General features: G+C 32.5%; 1 long non-coding RNA gene across 2 annotated transcripts; it reads left to right on the forward strand.

Annotated features, from left to right (window-relative positions):
• Positions 1-270: 270 nt before the first annotated feature.
• LOC139897872 (uncharacterized) lies at positions 271-3095 on the forward strand. 2 transcript variants are annotated; one of them, XR_011776822.1, is made up of 5 exons: positions 271-299; positions 647-1699; positions 1893-1953; positions 2115-2211; positions 2426-3095. It is a non-coding gene; the product is annotated as an uncharacterized lncRNA (long non-coding RNA). The 2 variants fall into 2 exon arrangements; XR_011776821.1 differs by having other exon boundaries at positions 2115-3095.
• Positions 3096-7293: the final 4198 nt, after the last annotated feature.

Here is a 7293-nt window from a genome sequence, read left to right on the forward strand (position 1 = left end):
ACAAATATAGTTGTTTAAAAATATAGTGTGCAATAAGCCCGCTCCCTGTGGAACGAACCGGACTTACTAAAAACTATACTACTATACGATTAGGTACACTGCCTATACCGTTGTAGCAAGGTTTAGGTATATCCCATTTGTAAATAAATAATTAAAACTTGCTTAATTTGTAACGTATTTAATAGTTTTTACTAGTAAAATTTAATAGTATTTTATACCCTTAACTTTAACATCAATATTCAAGGTCGTAACATTATCTTCGAATTAGGGCTTTTGGTTTAGATGACTGGTTTCACTTGGTATTGTTCTTTTCTTCCCATTTTTAGATTTTAATATTAATCACTCATATATGATTGTGCAGACTGCAACAAATGATATATGTTGAAGCTTTGTATATTTCTTTCAAATATGTGAATTTATTCAGATGGATACATGTATTTGTAATCATATAATTCATCATTTTTCTAACAAATGCGCAATTAGTTAAATTAAAAATTATTTTCTATAAAATCCTATATTAGTGACTAATATAGCTCATAACTAATGTTTTTATGATGCAAGGGAATGTCATGAAATCAATTATAGATGCAAAATATTAAATTTAAAAAAATCAGTTTTTCCTCATATATTAAAGTTTTTTTGGCAGATATTAAAGCTGCTTGTATATCGGGTTACAAAGCATGTCGTCTTCGAAGAAGTCTTTACGACGTATTTGATAGAATTACAAAGCATCTTCTTGACTTGTAACTTCGACATCCGATATGTAGCCACTATAAAGACGATCTTCATAAGCTTGGTTAGTAAGCAATCATAAGCAAATGGGTCATGCTAAGGTCTATTTATCCACACATTCAAGGCTTATGATTATGGTTTCAGATTATTCACATTGACTTATTGTTACATAATGGCTTATGGATATCGCACAAATGATTTTCAAGATATAACTGTTAGTCGTTTTTTGCTAATTGCACTCGGTACTGCTGTTAGTCGTTTTTTGGCTAATTTAAGACCCTTAGTTTTCAGGTTAAACATATTAATTATTTACAAATCTCAAATAAAGTTTGAAATGTAGGTGTATTACAAAGCTTTGTTTTTATTTTTAAGTTTATTAGTATTAGTATCTCTTTTGACTTCGGAGATCAAAGTTTACATTTTTCGATGTTGCAAAGTCTGATTTGTTATACGGCATCTTTGCAGGTTTTATCAATCAATATCTTAATAGTCTTGAATATAAAAGGATCCCCAACTAAATCCTTACTTAAAAAGCTTATGAGGATTGTGTTTATATTGGGTATAGATCGTTTGTCGAATCTAAAAGTCGGGAAGATGCTTTGCTATCTCTTGCACTTTACTTATATGTAAACGCACTTGCATTTACATTTATATACATCCTAAACCACGTAAAAATGAAACACCATTGGTCTATTGGGCGGTTTCTACAGTAATCGATCCAACCCATTTTTTTACCGGATAGTTTAATTAAATTTCAGTTTTTTTTTGTTACTCAGGTGCTTCTTTTCCCCTTGAATTGTGATTTTTATCGTCACCTTCCTCACTATTCGTTGAATATCCATTGGTCTGTTGCGAATTTTAGTTGTTTTGTAGTTTTTAGTGGCAAGAAAGAACGGGATTTCACGAGTTTGGATTCTAAAGATTTGGCTGCAGTGGTCAAAGAAGAAGCTATTATGTGTGAAATAAGGTACTCTTTCTTACATTTTTTTTTCTTTCTATCATTTTTACCTAATTATATATAACTTCATCATATAATAAAGTCAATTTTGTGACAATTCTAAGCTTTGGTTCTGTAATATTGTTGTAAATTTAGTTAATTTAATCAAGTTTTTATTGGATGTATATGTATATTGGGACTATTTTGGTGAATTTGGTTGCAGGTGATCTTTTAAGTTAGTATGAAGTACTATCATGTAAAAGCTTTACAACCTGAAATAGCAGGTACCTACTACAATGTTAAATTTATTTACATCTTTTAGAATAAATTGGAATTATTTACATCAGTCAATTATCAATTTAGAAACAACTATTGGACTAATTATTTGTTACATGAGTTTGTGGGGTTCGTTGACCAATAATTTGGTTTATCATTTGGCTGACAGTGGAGGAATGAATGACTGGGAATATGTTATGGTCTCAAATCCTACTTGAAGAACTCTACTGGCATGATCACTGTGGATTATGAGTCATCAATAGGTGGTATGATCTATTTATGTATGCATTTACATTTCGTTGTACTAAAGTTTTATGGGACTAATTATATCGGCCTCCATTAGTAGTAGTATACCTAAAGGCGGTGTTCTGAAGTACGTTTTAGAACTAACTTATGTAACATATTGCTTGCTAAATAAATTGTAAATTAGAAAATTAAACAAAAAGCGACAGTTGGTTATATTTCATATTTGGTCAGCAGGGAGTCCTACTTTGAACATCAAACCAAGTAGACGGGCTAACAATGTTATTGCTGCAACGCACGATGACAAACCATCCGGCGATGATGATGATACAGAGATTAAAGCTGGTCTTAAATATATATTCAAAGTAAAGAGGCATGATATAAGTTCAATATGCTTCTTGTCTTTCTCTTTCAATAACACACTTGCTATATCATTCTACGGAGTATTAAAATAGTGGTTAGAGTATTCCTGCTATACCTTTGGACTTGAATATCTTAATTATTAATCTTAATAACACTCAAAAAAACTTTCAAGTGTTGCTGGTCAGCCAACCCGACCCAAACGTTTTAACCCGTTAGTCGACCAACTTGCCCTGACCACTTTTAAAAGCTAAATCTCTTCCATATATATTTTTCAATTGCGTAGTATTATTTTCCTTCCGCATATTTATGTTCATGTATGTATTACTTATGGATCTGTGCATCACATTACTTAAGCGGAGTTGTTTTGAAGAGCGTTTTGGAGCAGATATGGTTGCTGCAACGAGTGATGATAGACTATCCGACAATAATAATGATATATAGATTGGACAAAGTGGAGAAGATCTAGGTATGTGAAAGGGATATAGATATATATGGTCAACAATGGGTGATCAAAATAGTGATGGTTCTTTGAAATGGAAAGAAGAGGTATTATTTTCAATGTCTAACTATTTAGTACATTAGCAATTGAGAAATTATTAATCTTACACAAAGAGTTACATGTTCGTTTCATATGTGTTTTTATATAAGGGATTGGTTAATTAGAGACTTGCATGTGTATCTCAATTACACATTTACTGACTCAACCCAAAATAATAAGTGGGAAGAAATGTGACCAAATGGGTATAATAAAAAAAACGTAACTTAAAAGATGTAATTGAAAGACGATATTTTCATCGTTAACTATACAATTTTGAGATATTATGAACATTATTGACACTTCTGTTTGCTTTATATAAACATTAGTATTACTTACAAAATAAATTTTCAACTTCTATTTTTATAACATTGATTATAGAAAATTCTATAACTTAATTTTTTTTCATAACCCCGCGAATTCGCGGGTTATAAACTAGTTATTTGTAATTAGAGAGAATCTTTTTCCCATCACTTATATACAAATTAATTTATCGGAGACCTAAACCTTCAATTTTTTTTTTTTTTTGATAAAAGGCACCACGGGATTTTTTTCATGACAGTAGTTGAGGGCGAGTTATGTAACTGAGTGAGATGATCGTGTGAGTGATTTAGTCCCCAATATTTTTTTTTAAATGATATATACGATGACTAAAATTTTAAATATATTATAATTAGACAAAATTACACGGATTGTCCTTGTGATTTACAAAAAAATACACGGATAATCCAAACTTCATTTTTTAACATTTGAAGTCCTTTACTTTGCACGTTCTTCACGGATAGTTCAGTTCGCTAACAGATGTTAAATTGATTCTGTTAACCCAGGTATGTGCAAGGCACACAAGGTTATTTTCGTTATTTTATATAGATTTGGACTATCCGTGCACTTTTAATTAAATATCAATTTTATTCTTCATCTTCCCCAATCGTAGCAACTCATATCTGTTTTCAATCGTTCTTAGCTGAAATTCAAAACCAAAACAAAATCAAGTTGAAATTCACGGATCAATTTAAAACCATAACCAACTTGAAAACAAAACCAAGTTGAAATTCACGAATCAACTAGAAAATCGTAGCAGCAGCAACAAGTAAAAATCATCAACCAAAACCACAACTCACTTGAAATTCTCAATTTGTCAACAGTACTTAATTCATCCTCAAATCAAAACCCTAAAATCGTCCCTAAATCAAAACCCTAAAATCAAAACTAAAATTAATATGAAGAACATAACATAACTTAATCGGTGTCCTGGTTGTTGGATCTTTTAAGCGATTGGATTAGCCTCTACTTTTGACTAATCGATTTAGGGAATCAAAATCCAACCGCATCATCATAGATCTGCAAAATTTGTTGCGCCTCTATTAGTATTTGTTCTGATGGATACTTGAGAAGTTATAGGCGCATCAATTAAAACCTTAAATTCCTCAATCACCCACAACTAGAAAAATAAACAGAGCTCCAGATCTGGTGTGCATCAAATATGAATCGTTCCTTCACATCTCTGAAAAAATTGCAGTAGCTCTTCAAACAGAGCTAACAATAGATATCTTCTCGGTGTAGCATATAACATCAAATGAACAATTAACTATTTAATCTGTTCTTAAATGCAAATCCCGACGGTTCTGTAAGTAACTAGAGGGGGTGAATAGTTACTTTGTGGTTTCTTAATTTTTTTTCGAAATCTTTAACGATCAAAACATAAGTTTTAAGTGTGGAAGAGTTTGTGTTTGTTAATGCAAGTATGTAAAGAATGTAAGTGCACAAACACAAGGATTTATAGTGGTTCGGGTGGATGTTAACTAATCCACCTTAATCCACTCTCCAATTTTACGAATTGAGACTTTTCTTCACTATGATACCCCAAACCCGGTGGAGTGTCCGGATACAACACTAGCTCCTCGATGAGCCGCTACTTATGAACCCTTGCGTCCCTTTGAAGAATTCACAAACACCAAATGCTCTTACCACAAGATCCTAATGCTCTAGCCTAGTGAAATCAAAACTTCCTTCTAGATCCCTTTAAGAAGATAGCTTACAAGTAAACTTATAGCTAAGCTAACAATCACTCATAGTTCTTCAGTGGGTCACACCAACTTAATTTCCAATGGAATTGATCAACTTCCTAGATCCCTTTAAGGAAGTTGAATCATTAAGCAAGATGGTGTTTCCTATCATAAGAACTATCTAATTTCCTTGACCCCTTAAAGAAGTGTCTTACAAAGTAAACTTAAAGATACAAATGATAAGCATAAAGTTTACATTTCAATTCTACTTAGTGTAAGTAGAATCTCTCTTTCTCTCTTATAATCTCTCCATAGATATATGCTTGAGGCTTGGGAGATTAGTTGATATGACTTTGAAAGAATGTTGGAAAAAAGGCGGTCTTCTAGTTTGGCAAAGAGGTGTATTTATATTCCAAGAAAAACTTGACAGACAAAACTGCGGTCGAAGCACGGTCGACCGTGCGGGTGACCGTACAACTTCTGTCAGCATTTCAACATATCCGTTGGAGCTCCTTTTTCTTTGAATTTTTGGCTTCTTTACCCAATATAGAGCATTCAAAATATGCTTAATACACCTAGAAGTTAACTCCATTACCCCTTTGATCTTGGACATATGCATGGAGGTTGACATGTGCTAGCTAAAGAGGAAAGTCCAATATCCTTGACCATTGTCATTGATTTTCTAAAAAGGAAAATGCAGATTTTTGTCCCTTGACAAACCACTAGCATCCAAACTTCATTACCCAAATCTTTAAACCCTTGTCTTCATCTTTGATGGAAGTGTCTTACCCATTGGAACCTTGTTACAACTCTATTGAACTAGTTTGAGAACATTTTGACTAGTTGCACTAATCACAAAGATACATCACTACATTCCAAACCTCATACCCATGTCTTCACCAACTTGTCTTTTCTTTGATGGAAGTATCTTGCTCTTTGGAATATTGTTACATTTCAAATGAACTGGTTTGAATCTAGTTGGAACTTAATGATCCTTGTAACAACCATGACTAGCTTGAACTAATTACATTTACATATATACAATGGTACTTAAAACTAATGGGAGAGCACCTCTTTAATTGGAACTTTAATGACCATTATTAGTATGTTTAAATGACATTATGTAATAGTATAAAAAGTTATAACACTTGTGTGTTTAATCTTATTTCAAGTTAAATTGTCATTAAGGTGTCATTAGGTGTAATTAACCAAGATTAACATCTTTTGGTTCAAAACTCTTTTAAAATCAAAGAAGGCAACTATTATAAGTATATTTAAAAAAGTTTTGTAAATTATAGATGACTCAAAGTGGTCTAACTCAAAGTGGTTAAATTTGGTTACAGTGAAAACTGCGGTCGATCCACGGTCGGCCGTGAGGTTGACCGTAGATTGACAGTTTTGTAAAATAGTACAGCCGTTGGAACAGGACATCTACGGTCAGATCCGCAGTCGACTGTGGTGCAGCCGCATAGCAGTTTTACCAAGTTAATTATTTATGTATTGGTCTTTTGCTAGAGATAGTGTAGGCTTATGAACTCATGTCGTCTTACATATGATTAAGCACTTATCTCTTTTATGTCATCATCAAAACAAAGTGATTAACTTTTGAATATTATAATTGAATTCTTAACCAACAGGTTCGTTCATCACCATCTCGTAAGTTTGTTTATTTTAGGTTTCGTTCATCACCATTTTATACCCAGATCTTGTTCATTCATCACCATCTCGTGAGTTTGTTGATTTTAAGGTTGTTGATTTTATACCCAGATCTTGAAGATGACGCGAGTTTTTTTGGTTTTAGGGTTCTTGATTTGGGTTATAATGGATTTGAAGATAACGTGATCTTGAAAAAATAAGGATTTGGAAAAACTATGAGAGAGTTAGTCGGCTTACATAACTAAACACTTACTTATATGTTTGTCATCATAAAAAAAGTGGGAGAATGTTAGTTAAGAATTCAATTTGAAGATAGCGATCCACCATCATCCAAATCTCCAAGGCACATGATATCCATGATGCATAGAGCCCATTAAATTTCTCTAAAGATCCTTTTAACGGCTCGAAAGAGTGACATATTTGGACTTTCCTTTGCTTGGGTGATGAGCATAACAGCGTGTTTGAAGTCTCACAAGCATTGTTAGAAATATATGCATACATAAAATTCAAGAATAATTATAGTAAGCATATATCACATCAAAACA

This window comes from Rutidosis leptorrhynchoides, chromosome 3, assembly GCF_046630445.1.
Source record: "Rutidosis leptorrhynchoides isolate AG116_Rl617_1_P2 chromosome 3, CSIRO_AGI_Rlap_v1, whole genome shotgun sequence".
NCBI lineage: Eukaryota > Viridiplantae > Streptophyta > Magnoliopsida > Asterales > Asteraceae > Rutidosis > Rutidosis leptorrhynchoides.